Source organism: Phyllobates terribilis, unplaced genomic scaffold, assembly GCF_046119375.1.
Source record: "Phyllobates terribilis strain yellow unplaced genomic scaffold, ASM4611937v1 Scaffold_3__8_contigs__length_932513732, whole genome shotgun sequence".
Lineage (NCBI taxonomy): Eukaryota > Metazoa > Chordata > Amphibia > Anura > Dendrobatidae > Phyllobates > Phyllobates terribilis.
The window spans coordinates 442,154,518-442,181,424 of NW_027362763.1; the positions used below are offsets into that span (position 1 = coordinate 442,154,518).

The following is a 26,907-nucleotide window of genomic DNA, read 5'->3' on the forward strand; positions in this document are numbered from 1 at the left end:
ATGTTAAGTTTTAGAAATCTAGCAGAGAAGAAGGATGAAATAGCAGATGGACATTGTGGAATTCTCGTTAGTAAGGAATTGATGTTGGGACCAGAGAGGTAGATCTGTGTGTCATCAGCATAGAGGTGATACTGAAAGCCATGAGACTCTATGAGCAGTCCCAGGCCGAAGGTGTAGATGGAGAAGAGCAAGGCCCCTAGGACTGAACCTTGGGGGACATCAATAGATAGGGGGCGAAATGAGGAGGTGGTGTGTGAGTGGGAGATGCTGAATGTCCGGTCTGTTAGGAATGAAGAGATCCAAGATAAGGCCAAGTCCGTGATGCCAAGAGATGAGAGAGTCTGTAGTACGATGGAATGGTCCATTGTCTCGGAGGCAGATGACAGGTCCAGGAGTAGGAGGACAGAGTAGTGTCGCTTGGATTTGGCAGTTAGTAGGTCATTGGTGACTTTAGTCAGGTCAGTTTCAGAGGAGTAATGTGGTCGGAAGCCAAATATTTTTTCTTACATAGTGTACTGCTTGTTTTCAAGAAGATAAGCCACCAGAACCTGGCCGAGTTTGCACAGTAGTTAGATCCCAGGAGAGGAGTTATTGAGGACCTTTTGCCTGTTTGAGCATATTAAACAGGACACATCATGGAATAGTGGTTGCGTAGCAGAGTAAAACATAATTTTTATTGACAGTACTGCAATGTGATCAATGAGGAGAGCAAACTGTCTGATTTTAAAAGTGTTAAATTGAAAAACCTGCTCTAAGCCATAGTGTGGGCATGATCTTTTTACCCTGTGTGTTGCTGCCTGCTTATGATTGGTCAACCTCATGCAAGGGAAGATGTACACCCCCTCCCTCTCGTCAGGGAAAAATCTCTGGTATTTCTCTTTGAGAATTAAGGTATGTTATAACATAAATTTTACAAGCTAATATCTCTGCAACAGAGAGGAAAATTATACAATAAAATCTGTTTTACTCATCTCTTCAGCTACTATTCCATAATGTGGGCAGCTTAACATGCTAAAACTGCTGAAAGGTCTTCCTAACATCCCAGTCACCTCTCTCCAGCCCATTGATTTCAATACAGCAGTTAGGGGCTCACTTCCCTCCCCCTCCCTCTCAGCTCCTAACTGAACTGCTCTTCTCAGTCCTGCATAATCACAATCCTATTGGTCCTCAGTATTAGCTATTTGCAGGGTAGTTCTCCTAATCACGACTCTCACATTTCTGAGCAGTGTGCTTCTTCAAAAGCTCTGTTATCTCTATATGCATTTATAGTGATAGCAGTGTAGACTTTAGAACTTGACAGTAGCACAATGAAACTGACCAAAGCTGTCACACAAGGAAGAGTGCTAGCTCCAGCAGCAACCATTAAGTTAAGAGACTGCAGAGCTGTGAGCTCCTCAAAAGACAACTTGAGAATATGCCTCTGTTCTTCAGAAACTGGCATTATCTTGTTTGTTCCTGTGCCACTCTGAACCTGAGATATGTCCCCCTTCTCCCTGGATATAAATATAGTTGTTTTAGTCAAATGAATGTGGTCGGCAAGAAGACTCATATTGAGGATTTGAGGACCACCATGCCCACTTGTTTAAAAAGATAACATTTATATATAAGATAAAATGGGAATTTCTCTGGAATGGAGAGATGTGGGTAAAAAAGTAAAACAATGCCAGATTTAGGGGGCAGCAGCATTTACACCAGGTTAAAAAAAATCATACTTATGGCAAGTGAGAGGTCCTCTTTAACACTATTTACTTGTGGCTAATGTAGCTGTAGTTAATGTATTATACAGTTTTACAGTTTTTGTATGGAGGCCATCAAAATATTCACACCTTTTTTCTTACACAAATCAACAAGCTTAATTCATGTCAGAAAATGAAAAATAATTTCTGTTTTAGATATGGAAACTAATGTCCAGTAAGAAGCTATCATACCGTCATCATAATTGTACAAAAATAAGAAGAACTGGAAGATGACAAGAAGTTGTGGTGTCTGGAAGGAAAGACAGCAGCCCTCAAAATTTTAAGGCCACCAAATATAAAGTTGAGACGTATTCACTTTTAGAAAGTGTTAAGTTTGAAAAGAACCAACCACATGATATTATAAACAACAAAAATAATGATATCAATGCAAATATCAAACGTTAGAAAATATAGTTTCTACAGATCAATAATAGGACTGATAGTATGACAAAGATAAAAGAGCTAGCAAAGAACTTTAATTCCTTTGGCTATAGTATTTTCTGTCGTACTTTATGATTGTGCTGGAAAGTTAAGAAATAAAAATGGAAAATGATTGACATGTTATACTTTAGTAATGGCACAAAGCACAATCAGAAGCAATAATAAATGTCATTTATCTATTTGGACATCTGGAGTATTTGTTAAACATTATAAAAAGACCCAACTCATTGTAAAGAATATTGCTTTCTTAAAAAGTGTGTATTGTTTTAAGAAGTTTAAAGGGGATCTGTCATCAGGATTTCACTCCCCAAAACTACTTATATGTGCATGTAGCTATTTCAAAAGCAAGTCCAGGTATACATTTACATGGCCAGTCTGTTCCTCCATTACGGAGAAATCAGCAACTAAAATTGATATGCAAATAAGTCTGAAGATCTATTTGTAGATTGGAAACCTCTGTCACACCAGCTCTATTCCTCACATATAGCTGCCTCTTCCTGGTTAATTGACAGTCTCTATGCTGTGTGACTTCAGGTAAAGGAGCTTTTAGTCTAGCAGGAGAAGGAAGTGCTGGGCAGGGAATAGAGCTGGGATAACAGAGGCTTCAGATCTTAGCTCATTTGCGTGTCAATTCAAACTCCTGCTGACAAATACCCTGTAAGGGTGTAGCTGAAGATAAATATTTGCTGCAAAATGGATCATAGTGAATAAAAAAACATGATTGAAATACCTGAAGACTGTGATTGGACATTCTAGAGAAGCACTATTCATACAGTCCAAAGGGGTTGAAATCAACTTTATCATTAAACCCCATTAAAGAGGTTACATCACCAGATTACACACTACAATCTGCATACATTAATAAATAGACTAACTAGACTTGAAGAGGCTGGGGGGCTTACTTTGAAAACACATTACACAATGTCTATGTGATAGAGTCCAACAATAGAGGGAAAGAGCTCATGAGTCCCATGTATTCATGTGCTGAACCTCATCTTCGCCCTCCAGGCCTTACTGACTCAGTGTTTCTTCTCTCTTCTCCTACTGCCTCACTCAAAATACCTGTTTAATTTTTAAGCCTGTTTTCCTTACTTGGCACTTTAGTATTTAGAAAGCACATTTTTGTTTAAAGGGGTAGTCCAGTCATAAAATATTCATCAAAAACAGATCAGTGGGGGTCCGACGCCTTGCACCCCCAATGATGAGCTGTTAAATGCTCAGGCAGCTTACACATCTTATATATTGAATGGAACTATCTTGCTCAGCTCTATTCCATGTGGCTGCTCTCGGGTACTGCCTATTAAGCTTTTTAATCAATATCAGATCAATGGGGGTCTGACACCTGTACCTGACATTGACGAGCTATCTTATGTCATCAATATCTTGTGACCTGTCAACCTATGTTCATATCTTATTATGAGACTTTTGAAGTAAAGCCACTCAAAAATTAGATTTAAAAAATGCTTGAAATTTGCTTTGAAAACCTTGCAGAATTTATTTGATGCAAAGGTCTCACATATTCTGATGTGAATTTCTCTTGAAAATCTTCTCAGATATTTCCACCTCAAAAAACGTACGTGTGAACATACCCTGATGCCTTTGTGATGCAGTTTCTCACAGCCATTTATCACATTTTTGGAAAATCGCGTAAAAAATTATGCATTTTTACTTTACTGTAATTTCAGAAAATCACATAAAAACATAATGTCAACGCATTGTGTGAACATGGCCTAAGAGCAGATAGGAACTGGGCTGTAGAAACATTAATAAAGACCATTTTGGAGAAAATGACGTATTATGGCATACATATTTTAGTTAGGGCATCCCCTTGAGGCAGTACACCTGGTAAATGTGTGCCTGGACAGTGGGAGTATTGCTTCTTTATTTTATGATTTTTCATTTTATAGGAAGTCTATAATTATTTCAGTTCTTTGTCACTTTGGCAGAATGATGTTGTCACACTGACAGCTAGGTCCAGGAAATTGTAGTATGCTAAATGTAATCTGCCATCAAACTGTCGTGGTAAATATACAGATTGTAGACTTGAAGGGGTTATTTCTATTTTATATGGGTTGATCTTCGCTCTGAACATTATTAACATTTTCTCTTGGACACCAGGCACTGTGTGTCAGATTTTCAAGCTCACTTAATCTGACTCTTTTTTTTTTTTTTTTTCCCTACCCAGTCATAGTTGCTTTAAATGGGTAGGCTGACCATCCTATATATTCCTTTTCATTATTTTAAAGGATTTTCTGCATCAACATTTTAAACAGTTTTTTACCATCTAAAAAAATAAATACTCTAAAAAATGATTGCCGATAAGATATGTAAACCATATCTGTTGTTTATAAAGTGCTTAGCAGTTTACAGCATCCAGAAATTGACTCGTTTTTCTCCGAGCGCTTTAGGGCACTACTGATTGGAAGGGTTAAATGATCTGAAAAGACTGCCATGAAATCGCACGGCTGTTGAGCACACTTTAAGACAAGCTTAAAAGTCCTGTGTAAATCCTGAGCTTTCCTCTAGCATTAGAAGATTTATCCAATTAGTATGAGGCAATGCTGTAAGCGGAAGGTTTTAGCATTCAGCTGCACACACTGGGAGAACTGCAGAGCGCTAATGTTGGTTTGGTAAAAGTGCATTTGTGCTGTCGCTGCATATCTCAGCTTGACAGACTGGTGGGGGTATTCACCCAGGACATAGGAAAAATCCATACAGGAACAGATACATTTTAGCAAATATTGTATACTGAACTTAAAAAACAGTACAAGCAATGGAGTAGTTATCCGAGTCACCCCCAAAGCACTCAAAACCCTTCACAGGTCAGCACTCAAGGTCTTGAAAATTGCCAGCATCTGCGTATTTCGTCCAATGGTGCTTACAACGTCATAACCCTAAGTCGCATGAGCAGCGTCACATTCAATATCCTGATGCTGACTGTCAGCAAGACTTTTGTGCAGGTCGCTACAAGGGCAAGAAAAGCTAGAAGTCAGAATAGGTCGTTAAAGAGCTTTTCCCACGAACAAAATTATATTTTAATTAATAGATCTTGGAATAATAATAAGCTCCACAATTGGATGTGTTTAAAAAAAATGTTCCTGTGCTGAGATAATCTTATAAATGTGCCCCTGTGTGATGGCTGTGTCTGACCGTACAGGAACACGGTCTGATCATACCACAGCTCCTGGGCAGGGGAAGAAGCAAAAGAGTATACAGACAGGTCAGCACGCGATCACAGCTGATTCTTTCTGTGAGGTAAAATGTTGTTTAAAAACAGACAGTGAAATGTTTTACCTCACAAAAAGAATCAGTTGTGATCGCGTGCTGACCTGTCTGTATACTCTTTTGCTTCCTCCCCTGCCCAGGAGCTGTGGTATGATCAGACCATGTTTCTGTACAGTCAGACACGGCCATTACACTGTACACAACAGGGGAACATTTATAAGATTATCTCAGCACAGGAACATTTTTTTTATATACATCCAATTGTGGAAATTATTATTATTCCACGATCTATTGATTAAAATATACTTCTGTTCGTGGGAAAAACCCCTTTTTTAGAAACTTGGGTGTTATTAATGATGGGGTCTAATTTAAGTGTCTGGTTTGGGGTCAGATGAGCATATGAAAAATCATCCGAAATTTATCTAGGCAACTCTGACGATTTTCATCTATATCGTCATCCTGGCGTTACATCCGTGTTTTATACATCCGTGTGGCATCCATTTGCTACCTTTGTGTCTGTTTTTAACATCTGAGTGAAATCTGTTTTTATACATCAACACTTTAAAATGTACATGATCACATACATTCTCCTAGGTTAATAAATATATCCATAAAAATCGCATTCTACACAGATAATCTGTCTGGGATCCAATTTTTTTTTTCAGCACCCATAGACTTGTATAAGTGATTATCATCCAATACTAGGAAGAGGATACTGCATATTATGATTTTTTTCACATGGGCATTCATCTGAACAGCCCTACTGGATTACATTGGACAGTGTGCTTTCCGATTCTCTTGCTATATTTCATGATAAATAACTCGAATCCAGTATAAAGTGGCAAAATACCATAAAAAATAAATTTATACCAGAGTAGAATGGCGAAATACCATAACAGAGACATTTAATACAAAATAGAATGGAAAAATACCAATGATATGCTAGAATAATATAATATAGTACCATCGGAGAAAAAATAGAACAAAATAACACAGTTATTTTAGTGATTAATCAAAACCACCTAAAATACTTCAGCTTTATTGTGTAATGATAAATGTAGATAACAAGACAATGATGAAAGTAATGACACATTAAAGTCTAAGCTAATTACGCCCCTGAAGAAGCAAACACGCGAAACGCACACTGGGGCACTACAAAGTCGGAACAAACGCTGACAATAGGTAAATACCTTTATTCTCTTTAGTGTAATAAGTATTGTAATTTGTGACTATTTTGTGAGAACCACTGACTAGCATTATGCTATGAAACTTTAATGTACATTGCCTTCATCATTGTCTTGATGTTTATATATCCCAATCCTATGTGAAAATAGACATAAGTAGTTACATTGTGTTTTTTAAAGTAATGTATTAATAATGATGTAGTGATTCATTTTTTGTTACAGTATATTACAGTGGCTGCTGCAGGGAATATGACTGACTTGTCACAACCTGCAAAATTAGCTGAGGGTACAGAGTGGCTGAATTTTAATAAAGATGTATCTTATGAGTCATCCCTTATAAAGAAAATATGAACTTTACAGCAAAATTATAACTAACTAGGGACCCAAGGGACTTAGTCTTCATTCTGATGCTCCCACCTGCATTGACATCAGAAAGCAGGGGTAGGTAAATGAAAGGAAGTAGAGAGCTTTCAGTTTTAAAGGGAATCTGTCAGCAGGTTTTTGCTATTAAATCTGAAAGCAGCATAATATAGGGTCCATGGCCTGGTCCCAAGGATGTGTCATTTATTAGGCTGTGTGTTTTGGTTTCAGTACAATCAATATTTTATCAGTAGGAGATTATCACTACAGGACTACATCTCACGTGAAAAGCAGTCAGGCCATCTTTGTAACCCCGCCCCCACCACTGATTAGCAGCTTGTTAACAATTCACAGTCTGCCTAGGAAGCTGCCAGACAGGCCTGTGGGTGAGGTTGTTCACAGCCCTAAAGTCTTAGGTCTGCTATGTCGACATCAGACAAAACAGGTATTCAATGAAAACTACACCAAGCAGTCCACTAAGTGACACATCCCTGGAATCAGGCTTTCTTGCCCTATACTATGTTGCTTTCAGAATTTATATCAAAAACCTGCTGACAGATTCCATTTATAACTATACAGTGTAGAACAAATAAAGGAGGCGGAATGACCAGGAAGTTTATTACTTGCCACTTCTGCCAATAGTGCAGAGAAGGAAATGATATAAAAAAACTTAGTGAGATGTAGTTTTAGCAACATAACAAACTGGCTGGACATTAATGATCTGTACGGGTTCTTTCCTATTATATTATACAAAAGCACCATGGAAACTTTGCCTTTAGAGGATCCAAAATAAAATAATACAATTGACCAGTATCAGCTGCATTAAAATACTAATAATTTCTGTAAACTACTACATAGTCACTACTAAGCCACCAGTACTTAGCCACTACTAAGCCACCAGTACTTAGCCACTACTAAGCCACCAGTACTTAGCCACTGATAAGCCACCACTACTTAGCCACTGCTAAGCCACCACTACTTAGCCACTGCTAAGCCACCACTGCTAAGCCCCCACTGCTAATCCACCACTACTTAGCCACTACTACTTAGCCACTACTTAGCCACTACTAAGCCACCACTACTTAGCCACTATTTAGCAACTACTACTTAGCCACTACTAAGCCACTACTAAGCCACCATTACTGAGTTACTACTAATCCACCACTACTTAGCCACTACTAAGCCACCACTGCTTAGCCACTACTAAGTCACTACTACTTAGCCACTACTAAGCCACCACTACTTATCCACTACTAAGCCACAACTACTTAGCCACTACTTAGCCACCACTACTTAGCTACTACTTAGCAACTACTAAGCCACCACTACTTAGCCACTACTAAGCCACCACTACTTAGCATCTACTAAGCAACCACTACTTAGCCACTACTTAGCCACTACTTAGCCATCACTACTTAGCTACTACTTAGCAACTACTAAGCCACCACTACTTAGCCACTACTAAGCCACCACTACTTAGCATCTACTAAGCAACCACTACTTAGCCACTACTTAGCAACTACTAAGCCACTACTAAGCCACCACTACTTAGCAGCTACTAAACCACCACTACTTAGCCACTGCTAAGCCTCCACTACTTAGCCACTACTTAGGAGCTATTAAGCCACCACTACTTAGCAGCTACTAAGTCACCACTACTTAGCAGCTACTAAGCCACCACTACTTACCAGCTATTAAGCCACCATTACTTAGCCACTACTAAGCCACCACTACTTAGCCACTACTAAGCCGCCACTACTTAGCCACTACTAAGCCACCACTACTTAGCCACTGCTAAACCACCACTACTTAGCCTATACTAAGCCGCCACTACTTAGCCACTACTAAGTCACCACTACTTAGCAGCTACTAAGCCACCACTACTTACCAGCTATTAAGCCACCATTACTTAGCCACTACTAAGCCACCACTACTTAGCCACTACTAAGCCGCCACTACTTAGCCACTACTAAGCCACCACTACTTAGCCACTGCTAAACCACCACTACTTAGCCTATACTAAGCCACCACTACTTAGCCACTACTAAGCCACCACTACTTAGCAGCTTCTAAGCCACCACTACTTAGCAGCTACTAAGCCACCATTACTTAGCCACTACTTAGCAATTACTAAGTCACTACTAAGCCACCACTACTTAGCCACTACTTAGCAACTACTAAGCCACTATTAAACCACCACTACTTAGAAGCTACTAAGCCACCACTACTTAGCCACTGCTAAGCCACCACTACTTAGCCACTACTTAGCAGTTACTAAGCCACCACTACTAAGCTACCACTACTTCAGATTCTTTGCAGCCGCAAACCTGATGGCATCAGAGAAAAGCCAGTGCTTTATTTTGCAGAAATTATTTTTGAAGCCCCTTAGTCTCACCTTTCACCAAATTTTTAACATTGAGCTGGACACACACTATAATACTGGCTGCAGAGCGGAATAAAACGTTTTTGCTTTTTTTTATTTCGCCTCTCCGTTGTGGAGATATTAGCAATCAAAGAATTTGCCACCTAATGGGGTAAGTTAGCTAAATCCAAGTGGGTGTTATTAGATAGTTTTCACAGTGGGCTATACTTCTTCTCTCTGCCTGAGCTGCTATCTGATAACATCCACTTGAACTTAACAAAAGTTAACTCATTAAGTGCCAAATGCTTTGAATGCTAATATCTTAACAATGGAGAGGCGAAATAAATAATTAAATATATATATACAGTACAGACCAAAAGTTTGGACACACCTTCTCATTTAAAGATTTTTCTGTATTTTCATGACTTTGAAAATTGTACATTCATACTGAAGGCATCAAAACTATGAATTAACAACATATGGAATTATATACTTAACAAAAAAGTGTGAAACAACTGAAAATATGTCTTATATTCTAGGTTCTTCAAAGTAGCCACCTTTTGCTTTGATGACTGCTTTGCACACTCTTGGCATTCTCTTGATGAGCTTCAAGAGGTAGTCACCGGAAATGGTTTTCACTTCACAGGTGTGCTGTTAGGTTTAATAAGTGGGATTTCTTGCCTTATTAATGGGGTTGGGACCATCAGTTGTGTTGTGCAGAAGTTTAAAGTTATTAAACTTTAATAATGGACTATTTTATGGAAGTGCACTTACTATAGTTGTGACTAAAGTACTTAGGACCTACTTCATGACCGAGAGACATATAATAATAAAGTATGTTGAATTATAGCAAGCATTATGCTCTAAATAAAGTTGATTTATTTGTTCTAATGATATTTATTTATTTTTCAAAGGAAATTTTCAGATCTACCTATCATATTTTTCTTTTACTAAAATCACCCCAAGTTAATTCTGCTCAGCTAGTAGTTTAGTACATTGTGTGGCTGCTGTTACCGACAGACTGTGCCGTCAGAAGCTCTAATCCTGCGCTCGCTCTGCAGATTTTAATTCTGTCTTTCTGTTTTCTGGCTCTGATCCTCTGTGACCCTCTGCAGGTTTTAGGTCTGGTGGTTTATAAGATGAGAACTCGCACAAATTGTCAGATAAGGTATCACTAATGTCAGTGGGCTTATAAACTCAGACAGGGCTTATGCCACTGTTCTCATCATCCCAGCACTGCATCACATAAGTATCAAACCTCCCGTGATGAATATTCTCCAGGTTATGCTAAATATGTAAAAATTCAACAAATGTCTTTCCTTTATCTGTATTACTCAGCGTTGTTATTAAATGTCATGTCTGTTTTATGCTTCAGAATATTATTATAATAATAGTTATATAGCTCCATCATATTCCACAGCGCTTTACAGACATTATCATCACTGTCCCCATTGGGACTCACAATCTACATTCCCTATCAGTATGTCTTTGCAGTGTGGGAGGAGACTGGAGAGCCCGGAGGAAACCCAGGCAAACATGGGGAGAGCATATAAGCTCCTTGCAGATGTTGTACTTGGTGGGATTTGAACCCAGGGCCCTGGTGCTGCAAGGCAACAGTGCTAACCACTGAGCCACCGTGGTGCCCCCTAACAATATTACACATTTGTATAATAATAATAATCTTTATTTTTTATATAGCGCTAACATATTCCACAGCGCTTTACATACATACTCATCGCTGTCCCCATCAGGACTCACAATCTAGATTCCCTATCAGTATGTCTTTGGAGTGTGGGAGGAATCTGGAGAACCCAGAGGAAACCCATGCAAACACAGGGAGAACACACAAACTCCTTGCAGATGTTGTCCTTGGTGGGATTTGAACCCAGGACCCCAGCACTGCAAGGCTGTAGTGCTAACCACTGCACGCCCAATATTACTACGGTTGTAATGAAGCAGAGCTGAATTAGTCATTTCCCTCTACTTGCTTTGAAATCACAATACTTAACCTGTGTTTTTCCTTTGGACACCAGTAAATCGAAATTATCTTAGTGATAGCTCAGTGTTCATTTTTAGGCATTATGACCCGTATATTGATAGCCGCCATGCACCTATTACAATGACAGCCACAGTTTAACTTGAAGGTCCTTTACCCCAAGACACAGTCTGAATTAGGACATTTTACCTACTATTTGCCATATAACTTGTTGTCTTATGTCATAGAGGGGCTTTTATGTCACCTTAGGGACTAGGATCAGGTGACACATTATTACCTACATACCCAATGGCCCTACCTATGACCTCATGACACTGATAGCCAGGGTGCCTCCAACACAGTAACATCCACAGCCCCTTCATAGCAGTAACAACTGCAGCCTGGAAGTCACACTCTGCTGCAAAGCAAGAGACACGATGCAGAAATCAAGCCTACAGCAGGTTGCCATACTTCTGGCTAATCTGACCTAGACTTGTTTTTGGCAGCCCCCCTTGATTTACTGTAGGCCTCGTTCACACGTTCAGTATTTGGTCAGTTTTTTGCCTCAGTATTTATAAGCCAAAACCAGGAGTGGAACTATCAGGAAAAGTATAATAGAAACACGTCACCAATTCTGTATTTATCACCCACACCTGGTTTTAGCTTACAAATACTGAGGTAAAATGCTGACCGAATACTGAACGTATGAACGTGGCCTTATCTTCCCCATATTGTCTCTGCTAACTTTGTACCTCGGGTAGGTGTTAGGCCACATTCACACATTCAGTATTTGGTCAGTATTTTACCTCAGTATTTGTAAGCCTAAACCAGGAGTGGAACAATCAGAGGAAAAGTATAATAGAAACACGTCACCACTTCTGTATTTATCACCCACTCCTGGTTCTGGCTTACAAATACTGATGTAAAATACTGACCAAATACTGAATGTGTGACCATGGCCTTAGACTTGATTCCTGTACCACTGCCCAGCTCATCAGTACAGATGAAGAAGAGGAAAATCTGAGCAGTGATGTGCAGGGGTGACAGCTCTCTTATTCAGTGCCATGCCAAAAGTCATTTGCCCAAGCCATACGCACATAGACGCAAGTGGGAGAAAAAGTGAATTAGTCTCTGTTCACATCACATTAATGACCACTGGTAGAGGATCTGCTAACTTATACCTCTATTCAAAACCTATAATGTATCCCACTACATGCACTTGGATACATCAGCCATAGCAAGTCAAACAGTTTTCTGCATATCTTACTATGGACAGCCATATAATAGTGCAGACAGAGTCACCGTGCGCCCTGTCGTGCATCATTTTCGGACGTGTATTCTTACTGGAGGCGGGCACTCAGATGTAGTAGACTGCGTCTGGTTGTCCGTCACCAGTAGGCATGTACACCCTCTGAACTATTACAGTCAATAGCCTTGTCGGCACTTACACCCCAATACCATTTGGTTGGGGGTTCGGATGTAAGCCCTGACGGGACCACTGAAAGTGAGGAAGAATGCAGTGTTAGAGGGGCCTAATTAACGAAAGGAAGAGTATTTGGAAGTGGTCTTCCTTTCAAACACTGTGCACAGTTGCTTTGACTATTATGTAAGCATTGTGGGCTGTCAGTGCTATAAGCAGTGGTAAATTACAGTACCAACAGGCAGCCCCACTAATGTTACTTACTATGATACGAGAGAGCTGTTTGTCTTGTATTTGATCAATCATTGACTGATCCTGTTGGACCTTCCTGTTGTTTTGTTAGAGACTTATTATTGCATTAGGTCATGAAAAAAGATGAGATAATGGTACCACAAAATAATAGTCCAATAACATATCCATTATTGCTTTACCTGTAAGAAAGCCGTCAAGTTAATTGCCACCTATGAAGTTAAAAATATTATCACGTCAGTGTAAATTTTATTGCACACTTGTCCCTGAGTTGTGTATGTTTTTTGTAATCCTCGACCACCAAGTAGAGAATAGGAACCCAAATCCTTTTATATTTCATTCAGCTTTGATAGTAGTATTAACAAATAATGTTGCCAGGATGAAAATCTTGTACATCAATAATACACAATGCCAAATAAATTATTTATTGAGGATGTTTTCTTTATTCTATCCATTTTTCATTTCTAAATAAAAATCCTCATATTTCTTTTTCAATAGGGTTTTAAATCTTTTATTCAAGCCTTTCTTTATATATCTCAGTTGTGCACCTTTCCTTTATGCCCTGTCATAACTGACAATTGACAATATCTTTTTTTATGTGAAATTGCATTGATGCTTATAAATTTTCATATCAGAGGACTCGAATACGATTGAATCAGATTTTATGATGCCCCCTATGCTGTCATTTACATATGCCTTCCTGAATCCCTACCATGGCACTTCTGAAATATAAACAGGTATGTGATCCTGATAGCCACTGTAGGGACTTTAAGTGCCCCTTTTTGGGCTTTCTGATATGTAACCTTGTTCCTACTTGCTAAAGTACTCGAGTTCTGTACTGACACAGGAGTACATGGCCTTTTCCCTCTTGGAGAGCCAATGATCATGTGCACAATAGAATAGCAAAATCCTAAAATAAAGCCTATACAAACATATTTCACTCCAATAACTCCCAAATGCTCTCTAAATATTTATCCTTATACTCGACTACAGAACTGTGCAAAATGCATGGTCTAATCTTTCTAAACGCTGCTTAGCTATTAGGATATCTTCTGATTTTGTGTCATTGGTGCACCATGATCCAATTTGGATCAAAAAAATGTTTGAACACTGTGAATATATTAAATACAATTCATAAGCAGATCACCTATGATGAAATATCAATATTACAATAGTACATAACTAGTGACGATGATAGCCTGCTGCCTGTAGTGGACTCGATGGATTATACTATATAGAAGCACACATTGGAGCTTTGATTAGTATAATCACAAATGCAGCAAAATAGAACTCATTAATCCATCGAATGCAAAAATTAAATTTAGTGTAACTGTATGTGAACACTATTTGTGCATATGTGATATGCATAGAATGTATATACACTGCTCAAAAAAATAAAGGGAACACTTAAACAACAGAATATCACTCCAAGTAAATCAAACTTCTGTGAAATCAAACCGTCCACTTAGGAAGCAACACTGATTGACAATCAATTTCACAAGCTGTTGTGCAAATGGAATAGACAATAGATGGAAATTATTGGGAATTATCAAGACACCCTCAATAAAGGAGTGGTTCTGCAGGTGGGGACCAGAGACCACATCTCAGTACCAATGCTTTCTGGATAATGTTTTGGTCACTTTTGAATGTTGGTTGTGCTTTCACACTCGTGGTAGCATGAGATGGACTCTACAACCCACAGAAGTTGCTCAGGTGGTGCAGCTCATCCAGGATGGCACATCAATGCGAGCTGTGGCAAGAAGGTTCGCTGTGTCTGTCAGCGTAGTGTCCAGAGGCTGGAGGCGCTACCAGGAGACAGGCTAGTACACCAGGAGAAGTGGAGGGGGCCGTAGGAGGGCAACAACCCAGCAGCAGGACCGCTACCTCTGCCTTTGTGCAAGGAGGAACAGGAGGAGCACTGCCAGAGCCCTGCAAAATGACCTCCAGCAGGCCACAAATGTGCATGTGTCTGCACAAATGGTTGGAAACCAACTCCATGAGGGTGGTATGAGGGCCCAACATCCACAGATGGGGGTTGTGCTCACAGCCCAACACCGTGCAGGACGCTTGGCATTTGCCACAGAACACCAGGATTGGCAAAGTCGCGCCCTGTGCTCTTCACAGATGAAAGCAGGTTCACGCTGAGCACATGTGACAGACGTGACAGAGTCTGGAGGATGCCGTGGAGAGTGATCTGCTGCCTGCAACATCCTTCAGCATGACCAGTTTGGCAGTGGGTCAGTAATTGTGTGGGGTAGCATTTCTTTGGAGGGCTGCACAGCCCTCCATGTGCTCGCCAGAGGTAGCCTGACTGCCGTTAGGTACCGAGATGAGATCCTCAGACCCCTTGTGAGACCATATGCTGGTGCGGTTGGCCATGGGTTCCTCCTAATGCAGGACAATGCCAGACTTCATGTCACTGGAGTGTGTCAGCAGTTCCTGCAAGATGAAGGCATTGAAGCTATTGACTGGCCCGCCAGTTCCCCAGACCTGAATCCGATTGAGCACATCTGGAACATCATGTCTTGCTCCATCCACCAACGTCACTTTGCACCACAGACTGTCCAGGAGTTGGCTGATGCTTTAGTCCAGGTCTGAGAGGAGATCCCAAAGGAGACTATCCACAAACTCATCAGGAGCATGCCCAGGCATTGTAGGGAGGTCATACAGGCACGTGGAGGCCACACACAATACTGAGCCTCATTTTGACTTGTTTTAAGGACATTACATCAAAGTTGGATCAGCCTGTAGTGTGTTTTTCCACTTTAATTTTGGGGGTGACTATAAATCCTGGCCTCCATTAGTTAATAAATTTGATTTCCATTGATGATTTTTGTGTGATTTTGTTGTCAGCACATTCAACTTTGTACAGAACAAAGAATTCAATGAGAATAATTCATTCATTCAGATCTAGGATGTGTTATTTGAGTGTTCCCTTTATTTTTTTTGAGCAGCGTATATTGTGACAGAGTCACTGGTTTTATATACGAGGGGAGGTATGTGTCACTCCGGCTGATCTCATCAAGAGAATGCCAAGAGTCTGCAAAGCAGTCATCAAAGCAAAAGGTGGCTACTTTGAAGAACCTAGAATATAAGACATATTTTCAGTTGTTTCACACTTTTTTGTTAAGTATATAATTCCACATGTGTTAATTCATAGTTTTGATGCCTTCAGTGTGAATGTACAATTTTCATAGTCATGAAAATGCAGAAAAATCTTTAAATGAGAAGGTGTGTCGAAACTTTTGGTCTTTACTGTATATATATATATATATATATATATATATATATATATATATATATATATATATGTATATATATTGTCCACAAATCCCACCCCACCTGTGGGAGTGTAGTGGAGTAAACATCTAACACAAATTAGGCTTGTTTTGTCCTGGAGATTTGCTCCACTACACTCCCACAGGTGGTGAGCATTTGTCAGACATATACTGTATATGACTCGCCCCCTGGGCCGTGGGGCACTCGAGACCGGACTTTAGGGCAATGCTGGGAGTAGTAGTGGCGACCCAGTCCCATGGCTTAGGGTGGTGAGACCATTGGTAGCCTTTTATATGTTTTAGGTAATGTCCGACTACGCCACCCAAGGATTGCGGTCAGGGAGGACCGCCGCTGCAAGGCAGACCGCTGAAGCTGGTGTTGGGGATGCAGCAGGGAATAGTACAACTCCCCACGGGAGGAGTGTAGCCTCAGGGCAGTGTAATAGGATGCTGGGGGTGATGGTGCAGGCGCAGCAGTAACCACACAGAGTCCAATAATGCAGTCCAGGGTCTTTTACTGCAGATCTTATCACAGACCCACCAGGAATAGAGGGTAGGAATGGACCTGGGTGTCTGAGGGCATTCGGGCGAGCTCCGCTGGTCAGGGTGAGTAGGTAGGCCTACCGTTCTCTCTCTGCCCTTGCTGACTATCTCCCCCTTTAGTGGTATGACAGCCCACGTCCCTGAGCTTACCGTGTACTACGCCTGTATGGCTTGCGACTCGGGCCTTAGGTACCTGTAGCTTCTCCTTGCTGTACCGGTTCCTCTGTGTGGCGGAGCCTCCAGGCTTCTTAGGCCAAGGGACCTGAAATCCCTTGCGGGTAGATTATCTGCTGCAGGGCCTGCAACCCTCACAGCCTCGGACCCCAGTGTCCGGTTGTGTTGTCTCTCTCTGCCAGGACCGGCTCTCGTCTCCTCTGTCCCTGGCTTTCTGTTCCTCCTTTGCCTCCTGGACTCCTCAGCTGCGGCTGACCTGTCCCTCTCTTCTGGGAACCCTTCTGGATGCTTCAGAAGTGGGTCCTGGTCTCTCTAACCCTGCCCTCAGTACCAGTTTTTATAGGGGCAGCCTGCTCCCTCTACTGGCCTGGGACAGGAGGTGCTGCATGCAAATGGTCCATGACCAGAGAACCTCCCTCCTGCTCTCAGACACAGCCTTACAAGTTTGTGGCATCCAGGCCTGGGGTGACACATATACATGTGCAATATATATATATCACCTATTTTTCAACTAGTGTTCACATACAGTATTGTGCAAAATTTTAATCAGTAACAGGCCTTCACTGTTTGAATGTTAGTATATACAGTGCTGTGCAAAAGTTTTAGGCAGGTGTGGGAAAAATGCTGTAAAGTAAGAATGCTTCCAAAAGTAGAAGCATTAATAGTTTATTTTTATCAATTAACAAACTGTAGAGTGAATGAGCGAAAGAGACATCTAAGTCAAATCAATATTTTGTATGAGCTCAATTTGCTTTCAAAACAGTATAAATTCTTCTAGGTATATGTGTACAGTTTTTTAATAACTCGGCAGGGAGGTTGTTCCAAACATCCTGTAGTACTAACCACAGATCTTCTATAGATATAGGCTATAGCAAATCCTTCTGGATCTTCATATAATCCCATACAGACTTGATGATGTTAAGTTCTGGGCTCTTTGGGGGCCATATCATCACTTCCAGACTCCTTGCTTTTATTTATGCTTAATATAGTTCTTAATGACATTGTCTGTATGTTTGGAATTTGGGGTTATTGTCCTGCTGCAAATAAATTTGAAGCTAATTAGATGCTTCCCTGATGGTATTGCATGAAAGATAAGTACGTGCCTGTATTTCACAGCATTGAAAACACCCAAGAAATGGACAACATTGAGGTCCGCAGATGCAGTGGTCAGCCAAGAAAACTTGCAACAGATGAAAGATACTTCATGCTTAATTCTCTCTGAAATTGGAAGATGTCCAATAGTTGCATCGGCTCAGAACTGGCAGCAACCAGTGGGACCCAGCTATACCCATCTACTGTTTGGAGAAGGCAGACCAGAAGTGGTCTTCATGGAAGAATTGCAACCAAAAACCAAACTTTTGACATGGAAACTAGGCCAAGTGACTTGTTATGTCAATTATGTATGAAAACATAGAAGCTGGGGTGTATAAAGATAGTGCACTGGACTTATTAATCAAAACTTGAAATACTTGGCTGTAACAAAAGGTGGTTTGTTTTCAGAACTGCTGGAGAATGGTAAAATAATGAGTGTCTGCTGGAAACAGGTAAGCATTGAGATGGTTCAGTGCAAGTTTGTGGCTACAGTTCAGCAAATGGAGTCGGTGATTTGGTCAAAAATATTGGTGTCCTCAATTCTGACAAAAACTGGCAGAAATTTATCCAGTTGCAATATCATCAAAGAGGTGTCTGCTTGGCTCCAAATTTATTCTACAGCAGGACAACAATTCCCAAAGATATAGCCAATGTCATTAAGAACTGTCTTCAGCATAGAGAAGAAGAAGGAGTCCTAGAAGTGTTGATGTGGCCCGCCCGCCAAAAAACACAAAATCACATTCACAGGGGTTAATTATGTGCATGGATCTTATGAATGCAGAAAAAAGAAAAACTGTATATATCCAGCTTACTCACTCATTCCTTATGGAATCCTCCGTTAGCGCACAGACTGAAATCTTGTATCGGCCACAAGGAATCCAAACAAGGGAAAAAAGGGTATGTAGTCCAGCACCCAACAGTGGAAAAATCAGGAAAAAATTAAAAAACAACCTTTATTGCAAAAATAGATAAAAAATTAATGTTGAATAAAAAAACAAGTCCTGTATCAGATGCATGCACTGACGCATTTTGAACTATGAAAGTTCTTACTCCTAGTATGCATAGATCCATGCAATTGAAAAAAAGGGTATATAGTCCAGCACCCAACCGTGGAAAAATCAGGAAAAAAATAAATAACAACCTTTATTGCAAAAATAGATAAAAAATTCATGTTGAATAAAAAAACAAGTACTGTATCAGATGCATGCACTGACGCGTTTCAAACTAATTTTTCCACGGTTGGGTGCTGGAATATATACCTTTTTTTCCCCTTGCATGGATCATATGGTATTATGAAGAGATGAGCAATTTGACTCAAGCTGTGTCCATTCTGGCAGCCAATCTTCACTTCTGCACCTGCCACCATTGGCCCAGAATTTTGTGTAGAGGATGCTGGGTACACTTACTAGACCTCGTGATGTCATGGCATGGCAGGGCAAGGCGTGACATGATGTCATGAGGCCTAATGTTGTTACCGGGCATAGTAAGCGGCCAGTGGAGCCCAAGCCGAGGATGTTGGGTGCAGAAGCTAATAAAAATAACAGACTGGAATGTTCATCTTTAGTATGATGCTATTTCTACCGCCTACTACACCCTTTCCAAGTAAAACATTTAATTGGTGATGAATTAACAATACACAAAAATAACTTATAAATAAAATAAACCGAAAAATATGAACCGTTAGTCACTAACGTATTAAAACTGATCAAAATGATGTTTTGCCCATTCATTGAAGCATTTCATTTTGTTTTCATTTTACTACTAAAACTCCTTTTGTTTCTTTTTATTATTATTGTTTTTTTGCCAGCCTCTTTTTATGTACAGGTGGCAGGCAGCTTTAGCTAGTATATAAAGTAACACCTGAAATAGGGATTAGTTACTTTCTGATGCATACTACCATTAGTAATAAGGTCCTATTGCCCCCAAATTTGGATATCTTTAATACCAGCTACACTGCTCAATTAGATGAAAACCCTATAAAATATCATGATTTCTGCAATGTAGCACAAAATAAATTCTCACTTTGCAGTGCGGAACAAAGTTTTGCTTACTGAAGCAATATATTATATGTTTCTGATGATAGAGCATTTAGATGGAAAAGTACAGCAGTAATAGCTATGATGTTTTTAGTAGATTTAATAAGCAATTCCATTTGCAAGAATACTCCGGACTGCCACAAAATGCCATGTTCATCATTACAGCATTGAATTATATAAACACCCTTCCACCCCCTTTAATACTTAAGGGACGTCAGTGAAGGCTGACTACTGTTAGGAACAAGTTTTCATAAATGGAAATTTCGTGTTTTGTTTGTGAATTTCCATCTATAAGAATCCACAGTAGAGAATTGAGAGAGAGGAACTGTGAAATTGTGGATCTCCACAATGGATCGTTTTAATGTTTTCTATGGCCTGGTAATAAAATAAACCTTTATGATTAAGTTGCTGGGTCATGGTTCTCCTATAATTGGAGGATAGTGAAGATGTCTTGAAGGAACCTGAACTCTCCAGTGTCCTGCATTCATCGGTGATAATGAGTTTTAATGTTCTCCAGTGAACAGAGGCTTCTAACAGGTATCTTAGTTATATTTTTTTAATGTAGGCTTGCTATGGATCTGCTTTGTAGCTCAACCCAAGTTAAATGTTTATGTTTCGTAATGTGTGACGCTCAATAAAATTTCTCTTGACAATATAAAAAATTCTAGAATTAATTTTGGTCGCATGAAGACTTTTAGACATTTGGGACTACCTCACAATAATAATCTAACTGCTTGTAATGTAGAACTGAAAAAAGCAACTATTGCTGCATAACCAACTGTGCTGGATATTTGCTATTTTGATACTCAAGTCTTATTCTTATTTGCTGTAGAGTAAGAAGTGCAAACATGTTAATAAATTTTTCACATTTTGGGCTTTAATGGTACCAGAAATCTTCATCCGCTATGAGTAAGGGTAGATTTTCATTACTTCCTGCTCCCAACCCAGATATGTTTTGGTTTATGGCATATACCAATTAAATATTGCCAGCACTTGGTGAAATGCTGAATATCTCTATTTAACTTGTGATCTTCTTAAAACTCCTTAGAATCACTAAATATAACTTTTATAAAATCCATAAAAAACACATGTGTTTAATTTGGAAACTAGCAGAATACAATGCTAAGGCTTCATTCAGATGTCCCTGACTATTCTTGTATGTAAGGACATGGACTGTTGTCCATCAGTGTTTTGGATCTGAGTTTCATCAGTTTGGTCAGTACCAGTTTGGTCAGTATCAGTTTGGTCAGTATCAGTTTGATCAGTATCAGTTTGGTCAATATCAGTTTGGTCAGTATCAGTTTGGCCAGTATCAGTTTGGCCAGTATCAGTTTGGTCAGTACCAGTTTGGTCAGTATCAGTTTGGTCAGTATCAGTTTGGTCAGTATCAGTTTGATCAGTATCAGTTTGTCAGTATCAGTTTGGTCACTATCAGTTTGGCCAGTATCAGTTTGGTCAGTATCAGTTTGGCCAGTATCAGTTTGGTCAGTATCAGTTTGGCCAGTATCAGTTTGGCCAGTATCAGTTTGGTCAGTATCAGTTTGGTCAGTAACAGTTTGGTCAGTATCAGTTTGGTCAGTAGCAGTTTGGTCAGTACCAGTTTGGTCAGTACCAGTTTGGTCATTATCAGTTTGGACAGTACCAGTTTGGTCAGGACCAGTTTTGTCAGTACCAGTTTCGTCAGTACCAGTTTCGCCAGTATCAGTTTGGTTAGTACCAGATTGTTCAGTATCAGTTTGATTTTCCCTGATGAAATAATAAATAAATGACAAACTTCTATTCATTGCAATATTAATCATAGACAACACACATATTGCCCACTGATGCCAACCAGGTGCTGACAATGATTTTCATGGACCCATAGACTTTTGACTCGAAAAAAAACGAACACAACTCCAAGATTTTTTGCAAACCTCTCGGTCCACAAAAAAACACTAACATGTGAACAGCACATAAATGGTATGTGCTCTGTAAAAAACACGAATAGTACATGTACGTGAATCATGCATGTATGAATAAGGCCTTAGTCATACAATGTGACCTTCACACAGCGTTGTTCTAGGCACATATTCTGTATTGCACCACTAGTTTGCAATGGAAGTTTTACAGTAGTTTTTATTTTTTTATTAAAGAAATGAAAGTTACTTACTGCTGACATTGGGCATACCTGTTATTTTATATTTAGACCATTTCATTAGAGAATACTGTATGGATAAAATTGCTGAGCCTTGTACTTTAGTAACGACACATTTAAGTGTTGTTCCTCCAAATATTATATTTCTGATAAACATTTTTATTTTTTCCCATTTTCCTACTCTCCTGCACACAAATGCCTCCTTTATGACTTGAAAGGAAGAAGTTTCTGACCTGAAATTAATTTTACATACTGCCGACACTGTGCATGATGATTGAATAGCTCAGTGATTTTACAATATGATATCAATGCCTCCGCTACCGGCAGTTTAATGGTTTCTTCAAGGTTACTCGCTGCCATGCCCTGGAACACAATCATGATTTCCTTGATGAGGACAAACATGAAGAACAGCATTTTACTGAGAAATCCCTTAACAACATTAGATATTTTTATACCTCAGTAATTCTCCAGCCTATCATGGGACTGCTTTGTTAAAGCACATTGCATTGTATTAGAATGAACAGTGCGGGGTTTAAGGCTTATGGAGATTGTTTTCTTTTCATATCAAAATGAAATGCATGGCTACCTTGTTTAGATGGAGAATCATAGAAAGTAACACAAACACCTTTTTATTTATTTAGAAGACCTTGAAGTGCATTGTTCTGTGTTGATTGATCTCTTAACATGTCCTCAGTGCTCTACATATCTGATAGTGAACTCCAAATATCCCAAATAAAGATAGATTTAAATGGATTGTCCAGGACTATTTTTTTTTACTGTGGTCTAAAAGAAAAACAGAGGCAACTACTTGCCTGCTTTGTCCAGCGCCAGCTCAGAGCGGTCATCACCCACTGCTGCCAGTGTCAGCTGCTCTACGTCAATAGAGAAGAGCAGTTCTTCTTCTTCCAGGCTGCTCTGTCGATGGGGCGTGACTGCATGATCCCCGCAGTTAGGAAGCAGGGAGCCGACTCTCAATTAGCTTGACTTTGGAAGTCACGCCCCTTCAACAGAGCAAAAGGGAAGCTGCTGCTCTGTCAAAGTGACATTAGCATAAGTAACTGAATCATTGGTAGGAATGGTCTGTGACTGCTCTGTGCCAGCAGACAACAGTCAGGTAGTTAGCAACTACCTGCGTGTGAGTTATTAGGCTCATCATAAAAATAAAAAAAAGTCCCGGATAACCCTTTGAAATAATAAAATTCAGATTATATGTAATCACCTCTAGGGGGAGCTTATGGGAATATGGCACTGTTTATGAATTGAACTCAATGATAAAACCCTATGCAATAAGGCACTCAGAGCTCAATATCTGCCCCAACTAATATAATAACTATATCCCGAAATTAATTAGTACGGAAGGTTGGACAAATGAAGGTTGAAACAAGGAAAAAGCTCAAGGGTGATATTAACTTAAAGGCATTTCTGATTTTATGTGAATAAAGCTTAATTATTACATAATTAAAAGTTCAACATTACTGTAGGTTTAATTGCCCATCCTTTGTAAAATATCTGCAGACTGTGAATTAATCAGATTCTTGTTTACATAGGCGGCTGAAATATTTTATAGACAGCTATGACTTTGCATCAATCGTATTCAATATAGGCAATGTTCTGTGTGATACATGAGTAGCACAAATCTTTTACAATGTATTAACGCATGTGATATGTAGAAGACTTGAACAAACTGGAACAAACTTCGGTGCATTATATATAAAGGTTAATATATACTAACCAAAGGTAATAAAATATCTGGAAACAGGAGATTCGTTTAAAGGGAACTTGTCACAAGATTTTTGCTACCTAACTTGAGAGCAGCATTATGTAGGGTCAGAGACTCTGATTCCAGCATTGTGTCACTTACTATGCTGTTTAGTGTAGTTTTTATAAATTGACAGTTTTATTAGCAGGAGATTATCTATAGGCCAGGTAGTCCAACCACGCCCCCACCACTGATTGGCAGCTTTCTGCCAATGCACAGTATGCACAGAAAGCTGCCAATCAGTGGTGTGGTGGGGTTATACAGAGCTCAGCATTCAGAGAACTGACAGGTCTGTAGCAGAGAACTATTTTTAATCACAACTGCAGCACTCATTAAAGTAAGTGATACATAACTGGAATCAGGGTCTTTGCCCCTATATCATGCTGCTCTCAGGTGTCATAGTAAAAACCTGGTGACAGATTCCATTTATAACTCCTGGGATCCAAATAATTTCAGGTATATCCATGCAGTTAGTTAGTTATCTCCAAACTGTAGTTTTCTGCTGTCAGTAAATGTTGGGAGTTGTATTGCAATAGCGGTAAAGCCAAAGGTAGGGGAACACTTCATCAGGGTATTATAAATGGATTATCATCATATCTTTATTAATAAATCTTGATATTGAAAAGGTGGTTGTGCTGGTTGTCCCCATATGTAGCAGAAACGATATATAACATCAAGGTCATCAGGAGAAAGGTACAAGACTTAAGGGCACACCATAACAATGTGATTGTTTATGTTTTTTTCTATTATTAATTGTCTCCTTTTAATAAAGCAGACCAAGCAAAGAAAACAAGCTATTCAATTTAATCTTTCATATGCTTAAATTGGAAGCACAGCCTAACAATAAATTCCATTATTTAGGACCTAATGGGTAAGATTGGTGCTAGGCGGTTATAAATTAAGTGAAATACACCATAACTCAGAAGCTGTGCAGTATAGCGCTGTTTAAACTTACCAGGATGCCTTGTATATGTATTTATAAGGAAATGCCGTCTACTGCATAATAATATTAAAGTATGATCTTTTATTTCTATGTTTATAAGATAGTATGCGCTGTATGCAAACTAAATACCTTATCCTGCAGAGACATGGAGAAAAGCGGATGAATGAATTCTTGTATAAATAAATGGCAGTAGATCAGTTTGATGCTTATTATTTATGCTCAATCCTGGCTGTTTTTCTTGTCATAGCTCTTCAAGGAGTCGTTCAGTCATATGTTACAAGTCTGCAGACACTTTTTGTGACTGCAGACTTGTGAACCTTCACATCAAGCACACTGCGAGCTGTGAGGATTCTCAGGCACCGGAAGTCGAGACAGTCATGTGATCGCAAATATACAATTTGCATACACATTCTGACTAGACTAGTCTGGGCTCGTCCATCTAGTCGGCACATGACCCTATGTATGCAAATCACATACTTGCAGTCACGCACCCGCCGCTCATGGTGCCAACAGCAGACAATTCTCACAGTGAGGATTCACAAGTCTGCAGTTACGTACGTAGATTGACTGCAGACTTGTAGACTATGACCAGATAACGCCTTTAATATGGTCAGATTTGTATTGCAAATCGTCTTTGAAAGTATACAAATGCGTGGTCCTTGTTTCCTGCAAGTAGCAGAACCACGGTGCCATTACACCCTAATTTTATTATATGTATTTCAATGTATATGCAAAAATTATTTCTCTGTTTTTCCTCTTTTAGATCAAGAAACATTTCAGGCTCAAATGAGTCTTAATTTCAACATATCAATAAAAATGTCCAATGATTCTGGAAGCTTAAGAGACCAAACAACCTGACTCCTTTATTATCCAGTTGGGCTTCTTAAACAGATGACTCAGAAGGATAAAAAGTGAAGGTAATGGCACTCTTGCTTTCTTTTTTCTTTTGAACAATTTTTACATTGTATATAATACTTCACTTCAATTTTATGAAATCCAATAAAGCCGCAAGCGCCTATACAGCCATACCTTCCATATGTAAAAATGCGAGTCCCTCTAAAGGTTTTTCCCAATATAGACTTGAATGGTTATAAAACAAGTCATTACATATCACATCCTTGACAGTTTATACCTTCCTTGATCTTGAGGAGCTAGTTTTAGTACATTCATCCACTGGAGAATTTTCCACAAATGCATAGCTACCCTTTAAATGAAATAAAGGGGTGTTCTGAACAAGGCCTACCACTGACTCTGGTTTCATTGAGAGGTCTTAGTACATGACTATATAGCTCCCAAGTGTCCCTTTTTTAGAGGGACAGTAATTACTTTTCACCTAAGTCTCTTTGCCCCTCTTTGATCTTCTAATATCCCTTTCCTTTTTTGATCTTAGAAATACTGTAGTTTCTGAAGCCATATTGTAGGATTTATTACTTAATTTTTAGCTGTCTGATTTTGAACTGTATATTAGACCTCAGCTTATTTCTTTATTTTGTTCTAAAAGTTAAATGAAAAAACGTTTAAAGAAGCACTCCCATCAAAATGTTTATTCTCTTAACGTATTGCAGTCATCATATTATACAGCACTGTGTACTTACAATTGCTCATTTTGCCTTTCTACCCAGATAATTCTTCTCTTTTCCATTAGGTCTATGACATCACGTAATTAAAAACTGACTAGCTGTGTCCTTCTAAGCTCTATGTAGAAACAGGAGGTAAATCTTCCCTGCAGGACTCATCAGTCACTGCAAAATTCTCTGGCAGGGGAGAGGAGCAGAGCAGCTGAGTCAGGAGTTGAAGAGGGGAATGATAAATGCAGGGACAAGAGACTTCCTGTTTCTACATAGAGCAGAGAAAAGAGAAGAATTAGCTGAGTACAAAGGCAAAATGAGCAATTGTAAGTACACAGTGCTATATAATATGATGATTGCAATATACTAAGAGGATAAATAGTTTGATGGGAGTGCTTCTTTAAGCATTTTTATATATGTAAAACATG

General features: G+C 39.4%; 1 protein-coding gene across 1 annotated transcript in view; it reads left to right on the forward strand.

Moving 5' to 3' along the window:
• The window catches only part of FUT9 (fucosyltransferase 9), a 321,966-nt gene that overhangs the window by 160,575 nt on the left and 134,484 nt on the right, over window positions 1-26,907 (forward strand). Inside the window, exon 2 of the mRNA XM_073675728.1 lies at window positions 25,675-25,828. The gene's annotated coding sequence lies outside the window, so the exon portion shown is untranslated. The remainder of the gene's footprint in view (window positions 1-25,674; window positions 25,829-26,907) is intronic.